The following is a 23541-nucleotide window of genomic DNA, read 5'->3' on the forward strand; positions in this document are numbered from 1 at the left end:
CATGCAAATTCAAACAAATTTCCAACAACTTAAATTATTAAATTCCTAGATCGTTTTATTTTAGTTTAGTTAAGAAAATGCTCACACAAGGAATCAACTCTTGGTTAGTATACATTTCATTCAGTGCTTATAGTATTTTAGCTAATGCCGATCGACTCAGGCGTTCAGGAGGATTCATTCCTGTAGATGTGTGGTGAAGAGTACATTGACTGGCTATATCACATGGAAACAACAATGCCCTTGCAAGGAAAATCCCACAAAGTAGTGGATATGAGCCAGTTCATCAAGGGTAAAGCCCTTCCATCATCAGGGACCCCCACTAGCCAGGGCATGCTCTTTTCTCACTACTGCCATTAGGAAGATGACACAGGAGCCTCAGTACTCACACTACCAGGTTCAGGAACAGTTATTACCCCTCAACCATCAGGCTCTTGAACCAAAAGGGATAACTTTACTTTCCCCATCACTGAACCATTCCCACATCCTACGGACTCACTTTCATGGACTCTTCATCTCATGCTCTGGATTGTTATGGCTTATTTATTATTATTTCTTTCTTTTTCTATCTGCGGTTTGTTGTCTTCTGCTCTCTGGTTGAACGTTTAAAGTGCAACAATTCTCATCTTTATTTTTAAAAAACTAGTTATGTTTCAAACAAAATCAGCTACAAAATTAATTTAAGAATTACTTCAGGATTATGTGTTAAATAGGGAAGGTCAGTAATATTAGAGGCAATGCTTAAAAAAATGACACTTCAAATTGGAGAACTTTGTGGGAAAGGGCATGTATGGAAAAGGTGACTGTGAGGAGGTGGGGACCAAGATTGATGTCAGCTACGAGAGGTGACAAAGGTTTGTTCAGAACAGTTTATCTATCTGGAGGGAGATGACTAGGATCAAAGATGTCAGATAGCCACCCAGTTTATGCCAGAACAGCATAGTTTTGGCATGATGGCAAAGTCTCCAAGGGTAGCCCCACAGATCCATAGTGACTGTGGGACTGGAGGCAAGGTTAGTTAAAATAAAGACTATAAGATATAGGCATAGAATTAGGCCATTTGTCCCCTGCCCCACTGTTTCATCACGGCTGATCCATTTCCCTCTCACCCCTAATCTTTTACCATCTCCCCGTAACCCTTCATGCCCTGACTAATTAAGAACCCATCAATCTATCAATAAAGAGATGTATTATAGGACTTCAGATGTTTTCAACTCCAAAGGGGCATGCAAAGACTCAGATTCTCCTTCTATGAATGCTGCCAGGTTTAATGAGCATATCTGGCATTTTCTGTTTATATTTTATATTTCTAGCATTAGCAGTTTTTATTTTTAATCTACAGCTCCATAAACAGCAACTTAGTTTTTCCATTTCTACACAAATGGCAATGGATCTGATGGGATTTTCCAGAAGTTTAAAAAAAAATTCCAACATCTATGTTGAATTTCATACCTTCTTGCTGTTGTCTGCTCCATTTGTACTTCTTCCAGAGAAATTAAATGTCATTAACATTCAATGAACGGTCTAAGCAAATACTTGCATCTCAAAATGACCCAATCACTTTATCCACTAGATTTTCAGTTGCTTAATTCTCAGTCATGACCTCTACCGTTTCTATTGCATTTATTTCAGTTTCCTCAAAATACAACAATGAGTTTTCCAACTGCAGGCATGAATCACTGAAGGAGTACAGGACAACGTTTGTACATAAATATACACATTACTCAAGTACATTCATTATTACAAAGCATAAAATAGATTACATCTCCATATATAGAACTGTTTTCTCAAAGTAATATGCTTGAACACTATTTTAAACAGAAACTACATAAGTCCACATTACAGCACAAGTTGGGAAAGAACTGTGGTGATAGATTTCTATTCAGCTATCACCCTGCTCTTTACGTTAATTCATTATCAAACTGCTGATTTCATTTAAATCAAAAGGCAGGATTCGCAAGTCATTTCTATTTGACGAGGTTCAACTTAGTTTACAGATTCACAACATGGGTCACTGACCCCTCGTTTAATGGTAGGGGTCCATGGCATAAAAAAAAGTTTGGGAAGCCCTGCCTTAATTGGTTTCTAATGAAGTGAATTTCCATATCAATAAGATTTTTTTTAAAGATTAGCTTTAATTTGTCACATGTACATTGAAGTATACAGTCATTTGGGTCAAATCAAATCAACAAGGATCATGCTGGGTAGGCCGATGATGCCATCATAGCATGTCCCCAACTCACTAACTCTAACTACATGACTTTTGGAATGTGGGAGGAAACTGGAGCCCCTGGAGAAAACCTAGGCAGTCATGGGGAGGATGTAAAAGTTCCTTCAGAGAGTGGTGATCAATAGTATTACATTAACCACAAGCTATCATGCTGCCCACATAGAACGTAGAAATCTACAGCTCATGACAGGCCCTTTGGCCCACAATATTGAGCTGACCATGCATAGCCCTCTATTTTTCTAAGCTCCATGTACCTATCTAAGAGTCTCTTAAAAGACCCTATTGTATCCGCCTCCACCGCTGTCACTGGTAGCCCATTCCATGCATTCACCACTCTCTGAGTAAAACAACTTACCCCTGACATCCTCTCTGTACCTACGTCCAAGCACCTTACAACTGTGCCCCCTCGTGTTAGTCATTTCAGCCCTGGGAAGAAGCCTGGCTATCCATACGATCAATGCTCCTCATCATCTTATCAACCTCTATCAGGTCACCTCTCATCCTCTGTCGTGCTGGCGCGTGGCCAAGTGGTTAAGGCATTTGTCTAGTGATCTGAAGGCCACTAGTTCGAGCCTTGGCTGAGGCTGCGTGTGTGCCCTTGAGCAAGGCACTTAACCACACATTGCTCTGCGACGACACTGGTGCCAAGCTGTATGGGTCCTAATGCCCCTTCCCTTGGACAACATCGGTTGCATGGAGAGGGGAGACTTGCAGCTTGGGCAACTGCCGGTCTTCCATAAAAGAGACCTTGCCCACGCTTGCGCCCTGGAAACCTTCCAAGGCACAAATCCATGGTCTATGGAAACCAACGGAGGCCTGCATCTTCTGTCACTCCAAGGAGAAAAGGTGAAGTTCACTCAACCTATTCTCATAAGGCACACTCTTCAATCCAGGCAATCTTCAATCCTTGTAAAACTTCTCTGCACTCTCACTATAGTATCCGCATTCTTCCTGCAGTGAGGTGACCAAAACTGAACACAGTACTCCAAGTGGGGTTTAACCAAGGTCTAATATAGCTGTAACATTACCTCACAGCTCTTGAACTTAATCTCACGGTTGATGAAAGCCCACACACCATATGCTTTCTTAACAACACTGTCAACCTGCACAGCAGATTTGAATGTCTTATGTCCTATGACAGACCCCCAAGACCTCTGATCCTCCACACTGCCAGGAGTCTTACCATAGTGTGATACCTCCCTCAGTAGTCACTTCTCAGAGCAAAAAGTACTAGTGTCGGCTTTCAGATAGTGATGTGTACCGTCAGAAGTCATTACACAGCAGAGTTCCCCTTAGCTTAAAGGTGTTGGTGAAGGGACAGCAGGGTGGGGGAGTGCTGCAGTAGTCATATTATAGCTCAAGATTCAAAGCATTTCAGTATGATATTGCTTTTAATATTCAGATTTTAAAAATAAAATCAATAAAATTCTATTCCAGTCTCTCTTAGCGTCCCCTGGGATCACTGCAAGTGGAAGGGGGTGGAGGAGCAAATTACAGATGAAGAACAGCCATAGCGGAGTTCCCCCATCTCTACTTCTCATCGTCTCCACTCACCCAGTTCACCAGTTCTCTTGCTCATCTGAAGCTTCTGGTTCAGCAGCTTAGATCCACCAAACCTTGCCCATTAAACTCGGGAAATTCTTCAGTTAGCCACATACCCAGAGCCATAAGATGCCGACAGACCACAATATCCCAATGCTGTGAGCAGATCGGGGGTCACTGCACACGTTTCCCCAATGACAACGGATTTCATCCTTTGGGAGCAGTGGCAGCTCACTTGACAACTGTTCTTCACTATGAAAATCTTCACTTTAATCAACATTTATCATTTTCCCACCCTAGAAAGAGCGTAACAGCTTGTCATGGCTACTGCTCTGCACAACTCAAAAAACTGCAGAATTGTGGACACAGCACAACACATCTCAGAAACTAGCCTCCCCTCTATGGACTTCGTCTTTCCTTCTTACTGCCTTAGTAAAAAAAAACAATCATAATCAACGATCCCACCCGCCCTGAACATTTACTCTTCCCCCCCTCCTATCCAACAGAAGGCTCAAAGGCCTGAAAGAATATACCACAAGCCTCAAGGACAGCTTCTTATTACATCTTCTATGATAAGATGGACTCCTGACCTCACAATCTACCCCATTATGATCTTACACTTTATCGTTTACCTATACTACACTTTCTCTGTAGCTGTTTCATTTCATTCTGCATTGTTTTGTTTTACCTTTTTCTACCTCAACGCACTGTAATAATTTGATCTGTATAAACAGTATGCAAGACAAGCTTTTCACTATATGTTGGTACATATGAGTATAATAAACCAATACCAACAACAATTCCTATATGTTGGGGGGGGGGGGGTCATCTTTCAAGGAAGCAGACCTTGGTAACGATGATGACACCTCCATCGGTCAGGGGTCAACCATGGATGTTGCATCCTAGCTGTATAGGTACTCGAGCCTGGGTATGGAGAGCAAATGTCAATGCAGCAAGCTCCCCCTCACCATGCAGCAGATTAACCCAAAGGAATGGCAGAGACTGATACAGTTTGGCACCAGCAGTATCACAGGAGTTGCCAGTCATTGTTGAACTCAACGTAGGACTGTCTTAGGGACTCCAGTTCCAGATTTCTACCCCCCATCGCCGGGGTTTACGCCCAAAGCCTTCCCCATGAGGGGGTATAGATGCAAGGCAGCAGAGGTTTGAGATCTGAGTTTTCCTTCCCCTAGATCGGGGGTCGGCAACCCGCGGCTCCGGAGCCGCATGTGGCTCTTTTACGTCTGTGCTGCGGCTCCCTGTTGCTTTGGGAAATAATTGGTTGTGGCGACCCTTTTCCTGGCACATCCGAACCGACTCACAATTAGATAGCCTACGGGGGTTTGCGAGCACAGAGCTTTGGAGCCTCTGCGCCATGGGGGGCAGGTTGAGGGAGGCTTAAAAGTGAGGCTGAAGATTTCGAATAAAGTTTTTTCCTTCGACTGCAGTTACCGACTCCGTGTCGTAATTTTAGCGCTGCGTGTAGCACACCGCTACATGGTCAGTATTTAATTAAAATGTATTTTATGTTAGTTTGTTAGTTTTTGAAATGTAAATCTAAATTTGAAGATTATGGTGATCTTGTACAATCTAAATAAGACTTTGTGGCGACCCATTTCCTGACACATCCGAACCGGCTCACAATTAGCCAGCGTTCAAGCTAAGGGAGATAGCCTACGGGGGTTTGTGAGTACGTGTCTTTTGCAGCATCCGCGCCCATGGGGGGCGGGTTGAGGGATGCTTAAAAGCAAGGCTGTTTAGTTCGAATAAAGCTATCTTTGACTGCAGTTTACTGACTGCGTGTAGCAACCGCTACAACGTGTTTTTATCGCTGGCTGTCCAGAGGGGAGGTGCTGAAATGCTTTGTCGCGTGTCTGGAAGAAGTGAAAACTTTCCTGGGCAGCAAAGGGCTCACCTTTCCTGAGCTGGAACAGCCAGAGTGGCTGGAAAAGCTACACTTCATGGTAGACATAACAGCGCACCTGAACACGCTGAACACAGCTCTTCAACGGGGTAAGGACGTACAGCCCTGCACATGTTGGAGGATGTTTTGGCATTCGAGCGCAAGTTGACGTTGCTTGCCAGAGATTTACAGAAAGGCACATTGTCTCACTTCCCCAATTTGAGAGAGTTCAAAAAAGGTCACGACATGATAAATTCGGAGTATTTACATTGGGCAATCATCGCAATGCAAACATTGTTTGGGAAACGCTTCTGTGAGTTCAGAGAGGAAAAAAACACATTATCCTTCCTGGTCACTCCCCTAAGCATCGATCCATCCCTACTGAATACGACTGCATTGTCAGGTGTGAGTCAACCTGAACAAGGATGATAAATATTTTAATTGCCTATTATTTTACGTATATTCATATGCTTTCATTGTTCAGTGAAATAGTCCTTTTATTTTTCAGGTTGACAGCTGGCTGACGTTATTTTTGGTTTGCTGCTGGCGGCAAATTTAAGTTTGGCGTTTTTCATAAATACAAGAAGGACTCAAATAGACGTTGAGTATTTTACTTAAAAGTAACCTTCAACCCAACGTCTTTTTTTCGGAGGTCAACATGTTTTTGTTGCATGCAGAAATGTAATTTCGTTTTCTCTGCAGGAGTTCATCAATTTCATAAATGCAACACATTATAGTTTGTTTATACATAGCATAAAGGCAAAACAAAACGTTGTATGCAGTGTTATTTCATTTTAAATGTCAAACGGGTTTTGCGGCTCCCAGTGTTTTCTTTTCTGTGGGAAACGGGTCCAAGTGGCTCTTTCAGTGGTAAAGGTTGCTGACCCCTGCCCTAGATGATCTGCCAACCACAGCTGCAAGCCCCATCTGCCCGAAGTGACTGGTTTAAGGCACCAGTAACCCGTCTTTGCCTCTTCTCCTGTCAGTAAAAACAGTTCCGCTGGGTTTAGCAGCTAAACTGGATATGAAAGCCAAAAATGGACTTGGTTGTTTGAGGTTAGTTGAGACACACGTCATTGAGAACATTTTATATGCAGTGGGAGCTTATCCCCATGATCACCCCCAGCTACAACAACCTAATGATAATCATTAGTAAAACAACACATGGGCAGTACGGTAGCATAGTGGTTAGCAAAACTCTTTACAGAGCAAGGGGCCCAGGTTCAATTCCCACCACTGCCTGTAGGGGGGGGTTTGTACATTCTCCCTGTGACTTTCCTCAGTGAGCTCCAGTTTCCAAAGATGTACAGGTTGGTAGGCTGATTGGTCACTGTTAATTGTGATTAGGCTAGGTTTAAATTGGGGAAAGTGGGCGGCACAGCTCAAAGGACCAGAAGGGTCTATTCCATGCAGTATGCCAATAAATAAGCATGTGGAGGACATTTTGCAGACACCAAGGTGCTCTCTTGGTTCATCAACAACTCAATAGTAGGGAAGGCACAGCAACAACTACACCACCCAAATGGCTTCAGGGGAGCTAACCTGCCCCAAAAATTGCTGGCATCTTTTATCATTGTGCAACAGAGAACATTCTGGCATACAGAGTAACAGTGTAGTACTCTAGTTGCAGCAAGGCAAATCACCAAGCATTCCAATGTGTGATTCGGATGGCTCTGCACATCATTGACACTCAACTACTAGACCTGGAGACAATCTACAACTCTCGATGCCTATGGTGCACTCATAACATCATTAAAGACCCATCCCATCCTGGACACTGATCAATCTCCTTCCATCTGATAGGAGATACAGATACTGCAAAGACAAGATACAGCTTCTTCCTGAGGGCTATTGTGTAGCTGAATAACACTACACCCGACTTGCCAAGTTGTATGTAAATATGCTGAAGGGTCTCGGCCCGAAATGTCCACTGTACTCTTTTCCATTGCCTGGCCTGCTGAGTTCCTCCAGCATTTTGTGTGCATTGGATTTCCAGCATCTGCAGACTTTCTCTTGTTTTTGAAGGGATTTAAAAAAAATTTACAATACATGTGGAATGGCCTAATATCTGTTCTGCATGGACTGGAATAGAACCACAGTCGCATTGTCTTGAGCAATGTCAATAAAGTTCTATTCCATTCTATTCTATAGCACTGTGCACTAACAGAGGAAGGAACATAAATTTAATGTAACACACACAAAATACTGGAGGAACTCAGCAGATCAGGCAGCATCTATGGAAAAGTATAAACGGTTGATGTTTTGGGCTGAGACCCTTCTTCAGGACTGAGGTTACTTAATGTAGCTGATGAGGTAACACTGGACAACAAATCAAAAGTGCTGCTTCCTCAGAATTTTTTTGTTTGTGAAAGAACACTTGAAGCTGAACACAAATATAATTTCCATAGATGCTGACTGGCTTACTGAGTTAATCCAGCATTTTGTGTGTGTTGCTTGGATTTTACGTAGTATCATGTGGGAATTTGGAAAAAAAGAGATTATATTAACTTTTATTGAACAGAATGTGTTTAATTGCATAACAGTGCTGATGCTTTGTGTTCAACTAAGTTAAAAATGCTTTATTGATGATTTTTGTTTGTACTCAGTGTCTGAGGCTTCTGGCTTAAGTGTCCAACAATAATCAGCAGCATTGATAGACTCCAGTTGCCCTGATACTGTTTCTCCATGACTGCAATGTCTTGGTGAAACCTTTCACCATGTTCATCACTGACAGGCCAAGATTTGCAGGGAAAAGGTCTAAATGGGAATGCAAAAATGAATCTTTAGTGACAGGTTGCACTTCATGGTTTTGTATTCTTGAAGTGTATTGCCAACGAGCTGCATGTAGTTTGGTGCTCTGGAGTTACCAAGAAAATTTTCAGCAATATCCTTGAATGCCTTTCATGCGATTACCTCTGTTCCCACTGGAAGATCTTCAAATTGCCTGTCATCGATGACCTGTTTGATTTGAGGACCAACAAAAATGTTTTCCTTAATCTTGGCATCAACTATTCTAGGAAATATGTCTCAAATATCAAAATCCTTCATGGAAATGTTTGTGCCTGGTGACAGTAGATGCCATCCTTGTAGTCTTCAACCTAGTAATTCTGCTTTTGCCTTTGACGTACCCAAATCTCTGACCAGGTCATTTAACTCCGATTGAGTTATTAAATGAGGCTCACTTGACATAAAGGGCTCAAAATCTGTATCAGAATCGGGGCTCAAGCATCATGGCATTTTTGTCCACCTCCTCTAGACTCCATGTCCTGTTTTTCTAAAACCTGTCCTGCCTTGTAGCATCTGCCCTGCCTAGGCATACCCAAGCATGCTTGGACAAGATAGAAAACCTTTCAGCTTACATTGTGAGCAACATTTTAATTGACTTGAATTATAAATTGAAATAACAAACAAAGGTGATTTAAAAAAAAATAGTGCATGCTAGGGAAATTTCATGGTGATTTTCATGATCAGCAGCCTAAAGTCCATAAGATACACCCAGAAGTATTCAGGAAATAAAATCTTTGTTGTCTAGTGCAATCAGTCGTGGCATCCCATGTCCTGGATGGTGTCAAGCTTTTTGAGTGATGTTGGACCAGTACTGATCCAGGCAAATGAAGAATATTTCATCATGCTTCCAATTTACAGTACTGTGCAAAAGTCTTAGGGACATATATATAGAGTTTTGCTCAGTACTGTAGTAATTTTATGTATTGCACTATGCTGCTGTACAAAGGGGAGAGGGGAATTATGGTTGGGAAAAGGGGGAAGGAAGAGGGGATGGAGCATGAAGTACCAGAGAGACATTCTGTAATGATCAATAAACCTTTTTTTTTTTGGAACCAAATTACCTTGTCTCTTTTCTCAGGGCTGGGTGTATCTGCACCCATGCCACCCCCCACCCCTGGCACTCCTTCTCTGTCCCACAGCCAACCTGTGGTGCTCCACCCTCACCATTCTCAAGATCCTTTGCTCCCACCAGATTTACAAACTCACTCTCAACCTCACATTAACAAACACAGTCATACAGCCAGTCATAATATTATGTAAATGGAAACTGTCGGGTTATTCTATGCACTACAGTTTCTGAGGAGGCGTTTGATTGCATAGCAGAAGAAATGGTTCAAAAGAAGTTAGCAGGGTCAGCTGTCACATTCTGCGTGCCACAGTTTCCAAGGAGACACTGGATTGTATAGTAGGCGAGTGGGTTTGGAAGAAGCAAGCAGGGTCAGTTACGACATTCTGCACGCCACCATTCCAGATGACCCTGGGAAAGTGCATGTCCACACCCATCTTCCGCACTGTGTTTCATCTTTGTCCATTCTCCTAATCTGTCCAAATCCTTTTGCAGATTCCCTGCTTCCTCCACACTTTCTACCCCTCTACCTATTTTGTATCAACTGCACACTTGGCCATAAGGCCATCAATTCGATCATCCATACCATTACCATATGCAAGTAATGTAAAGATATTTGCCTTGCGGAAAGGTTGCCTTTATTCCCACTCTTTGCCTTCTGTCAGTCAGCCAGTCTTTCATTCACGTAGTTCCTATCCTGTTATACATGCTATCCTATCTTATTGGGTCCACACTAGACCCAATAAATCTGTAACCGAAGCTTTTTCTCTTCGCTTTTCCTCCCCCCCCAAAAAAAAACTGAACTTTTCTAAAATGCCCTCCAGAGTGTGTAAATTTGAAAAGGCCAATTGGGCAGAGTAGCATGGACAGGGGTAACTGGAGATTTTTAAACACACTATCATGACATGCCAGAACAGATGGTGGCAACAGTGCGGCATTTCATTGCTTTCTTGAACGCAACCTAACAATTTCAGAGCAGATGGCAACAAGACTGAAGCCAGAAGAGTTAGAAATGTACTCACCAAATACTTTGACCCATAACTTACTGAATAAATAAGTATACTGACTTTGCCCTGTTTTCTGTCCTTGCTTGTATGAAGGTGGTTTACCTGTTCCTGCAAGTACTTCTCTGACAATATAGTCGGCCCTGCTTATCCACAGATTTAACCAACCACGGATTGGGAAAACCCAGAAGTTCTCTCTCCAGCACTCATTGTTTGAGCATATACAGACTATTTTTTCTTGTCATTATTCCCTAAACAATACTACTTACATAGCATTTACATTGTATTAGGTATTATACATAATCTACAGATGATTTAAAAGTACAGGCAGTCCCCGGGTTATGAATGAGTTCTGTTCCTGAGTCCGTCTTTAAGTCGGATTTGAAGTCGGAACAGGTATATCTGGTATTATTTAGCGTGTTAGTAAAACATTTTTCTTAGTATATAGTACATATTTTACCTTTCTATGCATATAAAACACTTAAGAAACATACATATTTCAATAATTAAACCACTGCGTTGCTTAGTAATAATTGTAGCTTTCATCAGGGCAGGGCCTTTCACATTCTCCATTAAAATTGTTCCGATCGTTGACCGACTGCAGCCTAATGCTTTTCCAATGACCGATGGTGTTTCACCTCTTTCCAATCGTTTTATTACTTCCACTTTATTTTCAATAGTGATCGTGATTATTTTTGTGAACAGAAACACTGCAGATTCAGAGGTGCGCCAGGTCCGAAAGACCACCGCACTGAGACAGGTTAAATAAAGTCCAGGGTTCCACTGGGTCCCAAAGACCACCGCACTGAGACAGGTTAAATAAGGGACTTGAGCATCTGCGTTTTTTGGTATCTGCGGAGAGTCCCAGAACCAATCCCCCGCAGATAAGGAGGGCCGACTGTAAATGCGTAACAGCCTAATGTAACATTATATGGAAATACAAGATAACACTGATGCAGATAGGTTTTATACATTTAACTAGGTGCTTTATTAGTGCAACAGAGTTAGTCAGCTTTTCAATGTTTGTCGTCAGCCGGGTCATACTGCCTGTGAACACCCTCTTGGTTGCCTCCATACACTCCAGTATTTGTTTCTTTAGTTTTAAGTCCTCCTGTATGAGAGCCAACAGCTGTCCATCATTTGGCCATTTCCTTTTAAGTTTTTCTAGTCTGTAACTGCACATACGTGCACTTTCACAGCGAGATTCGATACCAAACATGTCACTTGTTTTCTGTAGATGAGTCCTGCAAATGTCCAGTAGGAGGAGATTCCACCAAATACCCGTTTTAATGTGGACGGAGGTATTTTCAAAAACGCTTGGTGTGGACGCATATCGTTTTTACATGAAACCAGCATTTTCAGATGTATCTGGTCTCGTGTGGACATAGCCTTACTTAGCAGTCTCATGTGTGGCAGCTTGTCAAAGCCCTTCCGAAAATCCAAATAACACACACCGGCCATCCTTTCTTTTCTATCTTGCTTATTATTTCCTCAAATAATTCCGACAGATTTGTCAGGGAAGATCTCCCTATTCAAATCCCCTCAACAGAACATCTTTCCTTATTCTTCCTGTGGTGTTGGTATCTATGTGGGCCATGACAACTGGATCTTTCCCCTCGCACTCCAAATTCCTCTGCAGGTCAGATGAGATGTCCTGAACCCGGGAAGGAGGCATGCAACATAGACTTCAGGACACTCAATCCTTGCAAGAGAATTGACTCTATTTTCCGGACTACACTATCCCCAATTGCAGCTACATCTCTCTTCTCTACTCTCATTTGAATAGCACCACAAGGCACAGTGCAATGGTAAGGTTGCCCATCCTTCCTTATCCAGCCCCCACTGTCATCTGCACAGGGAGCAAGAATCTCTGACATGTCAGATCTCAAGGGCTGCTGCTCCCTCCAATATAACCTCATAGTCGCACCTTGTTGACCACAGGCCAAACTGAAGCAGTTAATCTAAGGAACATGACTACCTGCTCAAACACAGTGTCCAGATAACTCTCTCCTCTACTTGATCCATTGCAGCGTTTAAAGCTCAGATTCCAGATCAACAACTTTATGCCCCAGTTTCTCAAGCAGTCACTTGTACAGGTGGTCACAAGATCCACAGTAGGGTCCACCAGCTCCCATATCATGCAGCTACAACACATCACCTGACCCTGCATCCCTATTGCTTTTAATTAGCTGTAATTTGGTGTCAATTATTTAACTTCTGTCCTTAACTGCTACTCACCCATGCCTCCACGCTAAAGCCTCTTGAGCCAAAGCCTCAGCTCCATAAACTTACATTGGCCCATTCCAAAATGGTCACTCCACTTTACTCACCCTCCTATCATTGGCTGAGTTGCCACATACTTAGCCAATCAGACACAACTTTTTAAAAAGCTGCCTAATTATTCCCTTTGTTGTTCTGGCTGCTGCATCTGGAAGAAACAAGCTCTCAACTCAATGATGGTAATACCAAGTAAAAAGGATAGGTGGTTAGTCTTTCTTGCTGGAGATAATTACTGTTTGCCTTTTGTGGTACAAATGTTGCTTGCCACAAAATCTATGTTTCCAGATCTTACTGCTCACAGCTGTGGGTGGGTGATTTAATTTATTTTGGCGTGTCCTGGGTTTGAAGATTGTGTACAAATAAGAGAAAATCTGCGGATTTTCAACACACACAAAATGCTGGAGGAACTCAGCAGGCCAGGCAGCATCTATGGAAAAGAGGGAACAGTCGACACTTTGGGCCGAGACCATCCATCCACCAGAAAAAGCGGAATCCCCCAAAGGCCGCCCATTTTAATTCCACTTCCCGTTCAGATATGTACATCCATGGCCTCCACTGTTGTGATGAGGTTGGAGGAACACCACCTTATATTCCATTTGGGTAGCCTCCAACCTGATGACATGATCATCGATTTCTCAAATTTTTGGAATTGCCCCCCCACTTCCCAATTTCTCACCCCTTTTTCCCCCTCACTTAATCTCCTTGCCCACCCATCACCCCCCCAGTGCTCCTCCCTCCCCCCTTTTTCTTACTTCTATTGCCTTCTGCCTCTTTCACCAATCGACTTCCCAGATCTTTATTTCATCCTTCATCCCTCCCCCCCCCACCCCAGGTTTCACTTATTGCCTGGTGTTTCTCACTCCCCTCCCCCCACCTTTTAAATCTACTCCTCAGCTTTTGTTCTCCAATCCTGCCGAAGAGCTTCAGCCCGAAATGCTGACTCTAGTTTTTTCCCCATAGATGCCGTTTGGCCTGCTGAGTTCCTCCAGCATTTTGTATAACGCTCAGCAAGACATTTTCCCCAAAATATTTAAGCAAATCAATTTAAAAACTGACAAAGAGTCAAGTTAAATGAATCAAACTTGATTTACATTCAGCTGGAATTATTCACACAATGATTTCTCTCATGGGTGTTTTTAAGAGAAATCTTGTGACCATTGTGGTTAAATGTGCTGATCTGAAACTGAAAGGGGCAGCTCTGTAAATAATGACAGATGAAATTGATGCAAATACTGAATGTACATAGAATGTACATTCCATGACCTGCTCACTTCAGTAATGCTTTCTACATAGCTGAAAGCATTTGTAAACTTGAGATTTAAAAAATCAGGGTGTGTAGGTCGGCAAAACCAAACCTTGGAAAGCATAGCCAGAACAGGTCACTGTTGGAAGTGTGAAGTGCTTTGGTCAGACAAAATGGCTAGTTTTGCCCATTTGTTTGCAGATTAAGGAAGACCCATTGTAAATTGGAGGGCAGCTTCATCGAGCACCTACGCTCCATCTGCCAAAAACAGAACTTCCCGGTGGCCAAACATTTTAATTCCATTCCGACATATGGTCTCCTCTTGTGCCACGATGAGCCCTTTTCAGGGTGAAGGAGCAACACTGTAGATTCCACCTGGGTAGCCTCCTGGCAGGAATATAGATTGCTCCTTCTGGTAAAAAAATTTCCCTCCCCCTCCTCTCTTCTTCTATTCCCCACTCTGGCTACTTATCTATTCTCATCTGCCTATCACCTCCACCCGGGTCCCCTCCTCCTTCCCTTTCTCCTTTAATCCACTCCCCTATCTTATCAGATTCCTTCCTCTCCAGCCCTTTACCTTTCCAACTCATCTGACTTCAACTATCAGCCTCCCACTATCCTCCTTCCTTTCCCCCTACCTTTCCATTCTGGTGTCTTCCCCTTCCCTTCCAGTCCTAAAGAAGGGCCTTGGTACAAAATGATAACAGTTTATTCATTTCCATAGGTGCTGCCTGACCTGCCGAGTTCCTCCAGCATTTTGGGTGTATTGCTTTGGATTTCCATCATCTGTAGAATGTCTCGCGTGTATGATTAAGGAAGAGTTCATAAAGCAGATCCTTACAAGGGCCCACGGTCGTGTAGTGGTTAGAGTGATGTTATTACAGTTCTGGTGTTCGGAGTTCAGTTCCGGCCTCCATCTGTAAGGGACTGGTATGTTCTGTTTTCCCCGTGAGCAGCACGTTTCCCCCAGGTGCTTGGATTTCCTCCCACAGCCCAAGGCCGTACTGGATAGTGGGTTAATTGGTCATTGTAAAATGTCCTGTGATTAGGCTCGGGTTAAATAGTGGGGGGGGGGGGCGGTTTATTGGGCAGTGCTGCTCGTTGGCCCAGAAGGGTCTGTTTCACACTGTATCCCTAAATAAATAAATTAAGGAACAGAGTTCAAGAACTGTCAGAAAGTAATTCTCAGTGTTTTGGAATCACAAGGAAGATGGAACTGCTGTTCAACTGAGGCAGGACAATTTTGAGTTTCAAGTTTGATTACACAATAAAGTGATTCAATTCAAAATCATTAGAGGAAGATTTAGGGATATAGAGGTTCTTCACACCTGGATTACCTACATAGCAGGTTTCCAGACATTGCAATGCCGCAGAGACCTCAGGATCAATTAGAGATTGCTGTTGAAGGAGCTGGATGGAGAAAAAGTGTCTATTTACCTTCTTCAAATCTGATTTATTTTCTGTCTTTCTTTCTCAATAGGAGACCGCAACTCACAGCACAACTTCAATTTTTGTAGCTGTTCCCTGTTATTGATGGTGACGACATGGATGTGGTGAGGATCTACAAGTACCTGGGAGTGTACCTAGATGACAGACTTGAGTGCAGCACCAACACACAGACTGTGTACAAAAAGGGCCAGAGTCGCCTCCATTTCCTGAGGACATTGAGTATGCAGGCCTCCCCTTCACATGCTCTACCAGTCTGTCGTTACCAGCAGAATCTTCTATGCGGTGATGTGCTGGGGCAATGCATCAGCATTGGTGATGCCAACAGGCTCAATAAACTGATTAGAAAGGCTGGCTCTGTTATAGGAGTCACACTGGAGGCTGTGGTAGAACAAAGGACCCCCTGGAAAATCCTGACAATTCTGGACAAGGTTTCTCTCCTTCTGCATGCCACCTTGGCTGAACAGAGAAATACAGTCCATCCTCCTTATCCGCAAGTTCCACTTGCGCAAATTCAACCAACCGCGAATCGAGAAAACCCGGCACTTGTTCTTTGAGCATGTAGAGACTTTTTTCTTGTCATTATTCCCTAAACAATGCAGTATAACAACTATTTTACATAGCATTTACATTGTTTTAGGTACTATAAGTAATGCAGAGATGATTTAAAGTATACGGGAGGATGTTATCGTAGATCAGGATCGAAAAAAATCAGAAGTTCTCTTACTAAGTAAGTTGGAATAGCTACATCCAGTATTATTTAGTGTCAGTTAGTCAAACGTTTGTCTTAGAAAATAGTATATATTTTACCTTTCTATGCATATAAAGTACTTAAGAAACGTATGTATTTCAATAATTAAACCACTATGTTGCTTAGTAATAATTGTAGCTTTCATCAGGGCAGAGCTTTTCTCACTTTATCCTTTAAAATTGTTCCGATCGTTGACCGACTGTAGCTGAACGCTTTTCCAATGACTGATGGCATTTTACCTCTTTCCGATCGCTTTATTATTTCCACTTTATTTTCAATCGTGATCATTTTCGTGAACAGAAACACTACGGATTCAGAGCTCCGCCGGGTCCTAAAGACCACCGCTCTGAGGCAGGTTAAATAAGGTCCTGGGGTCCACTGGGTTCTAAAGTCCACCACACTGAAACAGGTTAATAAGGGACTTGAACATCCACATTTTTTAGTATCCGCGAGGGGTCCTGGAACCAGTCCCTCGCAGGTAAGGAGGGCCAACTGTACTTCTAGTAATAGATTAAGACAACTGTGCTGCTCCAAAAAGTACTATATGAGGTTATTATTACCCTCGGCCATTAGGCTCTAACGAGTCAACCTATAACTGGAGAAGTTATCCTGACAGACTGTTTGAAGCAACTTATTTTTTATTCTTTCTACTTCTCTTCTAATATTTATATCTGTGCACTTGTACTACTTGTACTACTGTGACCCAGTAATTTTCCTTGGGATCAATAAGGGAATCAATAAAGTATCTATTTACCCCAAGTATAAAAAGCATCCCAAGGCCAAACACATTCAAATTGCCATGATAGCAATATCTGAAAGAGTGGCCAAATGAGATTTAGAAGTAACATTGTAATCACCGCCAACTTACAGCCACTTCTGAGGGGCAAGTGCTTCCAGTAATGGAATGCAGCCACTGTAACCATAATGAGAAGATAATCAACTTCTGGTCAACTTGATTTATGGCAAAACATACATAATTTTTTTTGTAAAACCTATTTGGGAGAATGAAAGCAGGAGATCAATCTCCTGCCTCATGCAATGGAGAACTTGCACTGACCAGCACTCCTTCCACATTGTCAGAGATTCTGCAGTTGCTGGAAATCTTTAGCAACACATTACAAAATGCTGAAACAAGTCAGGCAGTTGGAATTTAATGCAGATGAGTGTGAGGTTTTGCACTTCAGTAGGACCAACCAGGGTAGGTCTTACACAGTGAATGCTAGGGCACAGAGGAGTGCAGCAGAACAAAGGAATCTGGGAATACAGGTCCATCATTCGTTGAAAGTGGTGTCACAGGTAGATAGGGTCGTCAAGAAAGCTTTTGGCACATTGGCCATCATAAATGAATGCACTGAGTACAGGAGATGGGATGTTGTGTTGAAATTGTATAAGACATTGGTGAGGCCTAATTTGGAGTACTGTGTGCAGTTTTGGTCACTTATCTACAGGAGAAATGTAAATAAGTTTGAAAGAGTACAGAGAAAATTTTCAAGGATGTTGCTGGGTCTGGAGGACCTGAGTTATAAGGAAAGATTGAATCGGTTAGGACCTTATTCCTTCAAACTTAGACGACTGAGAGGAGATTTGATAGAGGTATTCAAAATTATGAGGTATATAGATGGGGTAAATGCAAGCAGGCTTTTTTCCACTGAAGTTGGGTGGGACTACAACAAAAGGTCACAGGTTAAGGGTGAAAGGTGAAAAATTTAAGGGGAACATGAGGAGAAACTTCTTCACTCAGACAGTCGTGAGAGTGTGGAATGAGCTGCCAGCGCAAGTGGTGCATGTGAGCTCAATTTCAAAGTTTAAGAAAAATTTGGATAGGTACATGGATGGTTGGGTTATGGACAATGGGAGTAGACAGTTTAAATGGTTCGGCATGAACTTGATGGCCAATGGCCTGATTCTGTACTGTACTTTTCTATGAATCTGTAGACCTTCCCAGTCCTGACAAAGAGCCTCGGCGTGAAACATCAACAGTTTATTCTTCTCCATGGATGCTGCCTGACTTGCAAAGTTCCTTCAGCATCTTGTGTGTGTTACGTCAAATGAAATTACCAGCTTTGTATGATCAAGTCTCAGACTTGACCTCCAATCCTTCCACTCAGAAATCAGGATTCTACCAAAGGAAGATGAAAGTGCAGTTGCCATCTTTAGCTCCTAAACCCGTTGCAGATTACAGATGCTGTAAACCTGAAATAAAAAGAACATTTGACTCTGCAATTTGAAGGTGGTCAAAAACAACAAATAAAATCTTTATTCAAATTCAGGTGAGTAACTAGGTTAGGCTGAGAAATGCAGGGATGAGGGTGTCCGTTGCAAATCAGTAAACAGGTTCACAAGAGGAAGGCAATGTTACAATGGATGGTAAGGAGATTAATCTGGTTTATCAGCTCCAGATGAAGTCAAATAAGGCAGCTACAAATAAGCAGAGACAAGGCGGGGCTAGTGGTGGTGCAGAAGAATCTAAACTATGTGGAAAAGTACAGGTTTGGGGACATGAGGGCCAAAATAATGACTTTGGTGGAATCGAACAAGAGCAGTCCTACAAAGCCTTATAACAAAAGAATTTTTGGAGGGGATTAACTGTGATAAAGGAGGACCATGATAGGAGCAGAATTATGCCATTCAGCCCATCAAGTCTACTCCCCCCATTTGATCATGGCTGATTACTTTTCCCTTGCAGTCCCATTCTCCTGCCTTCTCCGTGTAAATTTGGACTCCCTTGCTGGTCCAGAACCCAGAAAGAATGTTTTTTTTTGTTTCTGATTAATAATGATGCCACTTTGTAGCTTTATTTTACTAATTTTTCTCCGGTGTAATATTGTGGCACTCAGCATAGTTCTACGGAGTGTGAGAATTTCTTTTTGTTCTGATTGGCTGGATCTAAAATTCCATGTCAACACCTGCATCCCAACAGCCCGAGAAAGTGGTGAGCTGCAATCCTTCTGAAGATGGGACTGCCCAAGTAGAGCTGGGTAGGATTGCCAAGATTTGGATTCATTGACAGTGGAGCAGCAATAACATTCCCAAATCAAGATGGTGTGGGACATGGAGAGAGACTCGCAGCTGAATGAATCTCCTATTGGCAGGAGTCAGGTTTGGAAAGGTAGGCACATCACTGCAGTGCATTTTGTTGACCGACCATGCTGCCGCCCGCATGCAATGATGCTGGAAGGGATACACATTTAGGGTGGACAATGGGCTACCAAAGAAACAACCTCAAACATACACAAGCAGTTATGAGCTTTCTGAGAGTCATTGGAGCTGCTTCAGGCAAGTGGGGAGTACTCCATCACTCTTTTGGCTCATAGACTGTGGAAAGGTTTGGGGTATCATTGCCAAGGGAAACCCAGTCTCTGGCCTGTTCTTATGTCAGTGTCTGGTCCAGATCAGTTTCTGTTTAATGGCAACTCCCTGAGGTGAAAGGCCTTGACTGAGTGGATGTCAGAGAGTCTAAGACCAGAGAACACAGCCTCAGAACAGAGGGGTGTCATTTCAGTACAGAGATGAGGAGGAATTTCTTTAGCCAGAGTGCAGTGAATCTGTGGAATTCGTTGCTACAGGCAGTTATGGACGCAAAGTCTGTATGTATATCTAAGGGAGAGGTTGATAGATTCTTGATTGGTCAGAGCATGAAGGGATATAGGGGGAAAACACAGGAGATTCTCTCTCTCTGGCTATCCATCCCATAGGATGATGATGGTTTCACTCCTCAGAAAGGAACAGTGTGTGCGTGAATGGATTTTAGGTGAGTAGCGGGTTGCACAGGTCCAGACCCACCCTCTCGACATCTCCTCCCGGATCCAGTGGCATGGTGGGGTCCAAGACGGCTGGGGGAAGTTCTGTTGCAGTGAATGGCCAGACCAACCTTTGATGCAAGGGATGCCCTTTCCACGCTTCATGGGACATGTTTGTTAGATGGCCGCTGACCCTACGAGAGGGTTCATCCACCCTTTGACAGGTCTTGTTTCTCGTCCTGCAGAGTGTCTAGCCACCCACCTTACCAGACAAGCCTGGAGGGGGAGCCGGTTTAGTCGCCGACTAGTCGACCATGCGACAGGTAGTACTGGGTTACATGGGACCAGTAGCACTCAGACGAGTGACCTGACACAGGAGATTAGGGCCAAGATGAAAAATGGATCAGCCACAATGAAATAGTGGAGCAAGCTCGATGGGCCAAATGGCCTAATCCTGTTCTGATACCTTATGGTACTATTGACTGTGGATTGTTGCTGATGCCAACAGTCCCCAACGAACAATACCTTGAGTTATATTTCTCTCTTATTGAAGAGAGTTACTGGCAAGCCTATTATCAATTATTTATTATTTAGAGATACAGTGCAGAACAGGCCTTTCTCGCCCAATAAGATGCACTGCCCTGCAATCCACCCATTTAACACTAGCCTAATCACAGGGCCATTTACAATGACCAATAAACTTACTAACTGATATATCTTTGGACTGTGGCAGGAAACCCACGTGGTCATGGGTAGTGGGTACAAACTCCATACAGAGGATGTTGGAATTATACTCCAAAGTCCAACGCTCCGAGCTGTAATAGTGTCACGCTAATCAATATGTTACCACAGGGCCCCAATACCGTGGCAGAGCGTCACAACGACGATCTTGCACTCAACGTCAGCAAAACCAAGGAATTGATTGTGGAATTCAGGAAGAGGTAGTGGAAGCCGGGAGAACAGACATCAGTCCTCACTGAAGGATAAAGTGGTTGAACGGGTGAGCGGCTTCAAGTTCCTGGGTGTCAGCATCTCTGAGCATCTGTACTGGGATCAAAACACTGACGGCATGACAGCAGCTATACTTTGTTACAAGTTTGAGGAGATTTGGCATGTTACCAAAGACTCCAGCAAATTTCTACGGATGTACCACATGGAGAGCTTTCTAATTGTTTGCATCATTACAGTATGGAGGCTCCAATGCACAGGACTGAAAGAAACTTCAGACGGTGGTAGATTCAGCCAGTTCCATCAACCCTCCCCACCATCAAGAACATCTTCAAAAGGCAGGGGCTCATGCAGGTGATAGCGATCATTAAGGACCTTCACTATTTGAGACATGCCCTCTTCTTAATACTACTAGAGAAGAGGTACTGGAGCCTAAAACCCATACTTGATGTTTTAAGAACAGCTTCTTACCCTCTGCCATCAGATTTCTGAATGGACTCAATACTATCTCAATATTCCTCTTTCGCATTATAGTAACATAGTAATTTTTTAATGTTTCACACTGCTGCCACTAAAGAATAGGTTTCCCGACATACATCGATGATAATAAACCTGATTTTGATTGAGATGAAATTAGCCAAATTGGATTTGTTCTGTCTATAGTGACTAGGTCACTGTGGGCAATCTTTCCCACACTGTCAGGGTGATGATGCCAGTGTTGTAGCCACACTGCATGAGCTTGGTTAGAGTTGCAGCCTGTTCTGGATCATAAGAAATTAATCCTATGGCTGGAAAGTTTCTGGGTCCCACTGCTTTCATTTTATCCTCAGATCTCATCCATTGCTAACTGGGATAAATTCCTTCTGGGTGTCATGGACACCAGGCATTTGAACTATCTGGTCACCTACTGGCTGGATTCTTAACTTATTTAAGACAACTCCACCTTCATACCATTATAATAAAGTTCATCGACCATTCAGAAATCTATGGGAGGAGGGGAGGAAGCTGTTCCTAAAACATTGTGTGCGTCTTCAGACCCCTGAACTTCCTCTCTCATAGGAGTAACTGGAAGAGAGCAGATCCCGGGTGGTGAAGCCGCCACGGGAGTCTGGAACATTACAAAAACTGCTTGTAATCCAACTATGATAATCTGTTGCCCGATTAATCCATAGAACAAAAATCCCCATTTATATAACATCGCAGAGATTTCATTTCGGATCACAGTTGGCCTTTTAGCCCAGTGTCTATGTCTGATCACAGACCATTCTTTTCAGTCCTATTTCCATTCACTGTCACTTTCCCTCAACCACTGACGAAGGACAATTTAAAGTCGATAGTTAACTTCAGCATATCAAAGGACGAAGGAAGAAACGTTCTTGCCCAGGGGAAATCGGGGAATGCATAGAATCCACACAAACAGCACCTGAGGTCAGTATCGAACCCGATATGCCTGATCCGTGCGGCAGCGGCATTCGCTGTTGACTGGAAGACTGGACAAGTTCAAATTCTCATGAAGGGGAAGTACTTTGGACAAGTTAGAACTAGATGCATAATTAGAAAGACCAGACTAAAAAATAGTGGTGAGATGCAGGAATCATTCCCGCTTTCTAAGTAAAGGACGTCTGATTTCAGTAAATCAAGTCGTGAATTATCACTCCCCACAAAAAAAAATTCTTATTCGACACCAAAAGTGACTTTCTCGCATCCCAAAAGCATTAAATAATAAATAAACCCCAACGTTTCCCCCCAAACCACGAGGCTATTAAAAAACTTGTCCGTGAACTTACGGTTGGAATAGTTTAGGGGTTCTGAAATAATAAGCTTTCTGCACCTGTAAACAGTATAAATGTAAAATGGGCCTCGTCAGCCAGAGGGAAATTTGAAAACAAGAATTAGAACTCACCACGGAACAATAGCTCGCAGCGGCAGCAGGACGACACGAGGCGAAGGAGAACGGGTTCACTGCTTATCACGTTAAATCCTCTCCTGGCGCAGCCCTCACCCTCTCCCCCGCCTCAATACCACCTGGCACCGCAGGTCCAGTCCGCTCGCCAACAAACACGACCTCCAGCAGGCTGCGGCCAACCAATAGAAAAGTAGAGCTGGACTTCCGACTAAACTCCAACGTACATCCGCCAAACAAGTCCAATGTAAACTGGGATTCGTAGTTTTAACGGACCTACCTGATTTATGTATGTACCGTATTGAACTCGAGAAATTTTGCAGTTGCTGGACATCCAGAGCAACACACACAAAATGATGGAAAAACTCAGCAGGTCAGGCAGCATCCACGGTAATGAATAAACAATCCGAGACCCTCCTAACATTTCGTTAGCACAGATACTTTTTTTTCTTACAGAAACATCTGCATGATGCTTCTATAAGAAATATCTGTGCTAACAAAATGTATAGCCTAATGGAAAAAAATGCCTTCCTCTGTTACAGATTGTCCCCTCCCCCCCACCTTTTTTTGTTCAGAGAGTATATGATAAGCCCGTCGGATTACTGAATTTAATATTACTTAAATAATTTTGCTGGATATTTGTTAATTCTAATTTATAACAGGTTAAATCTAATATATAAATGCCTGAAGCACACTCACGG

The 23541-nt window shown here is 43.0% G+C and overlaps 1 protein-coding gene across 1 annotated transcript in view; it reads right to left on the reverse strand.

Annotated features, from left to right (window-relative positions):
* myorg (myogenesis regulating glycosidase (putative)) overlaps window positions 1–23013 on the reverse strand; it is a 31891-nt gene extending 8878 nt beyond the window's left edge. The window contains exon 1 of the mRNA XM_059989638.1: window positions 22841–23013. The gene's annotated coding sequence lies outside the window, so the exon portion shown is untranslated. The remainder of the gene's footprint in view (window positions 1–22840) is intronic.
* Between the last annotated feature and the right edge of the window lie 528 nt (window positions 23014–23541).

This window comes from Hypanus sabinus, chromosome 14, assembly GCF_030144855.1.
Source record: "Hypanus sabinus isolate sHypSab1 chromosome 14, sHypSab1.hap1, whole genome shotgun sequence".
Classification (NCBI taxonomy): domain Eukaryota; kingdom Metazoa; phylum Chordata; class Chondrichthyes; order Myliobatiformes; family Dasyatidae; genus Hypanus; species Hypanus sabinus.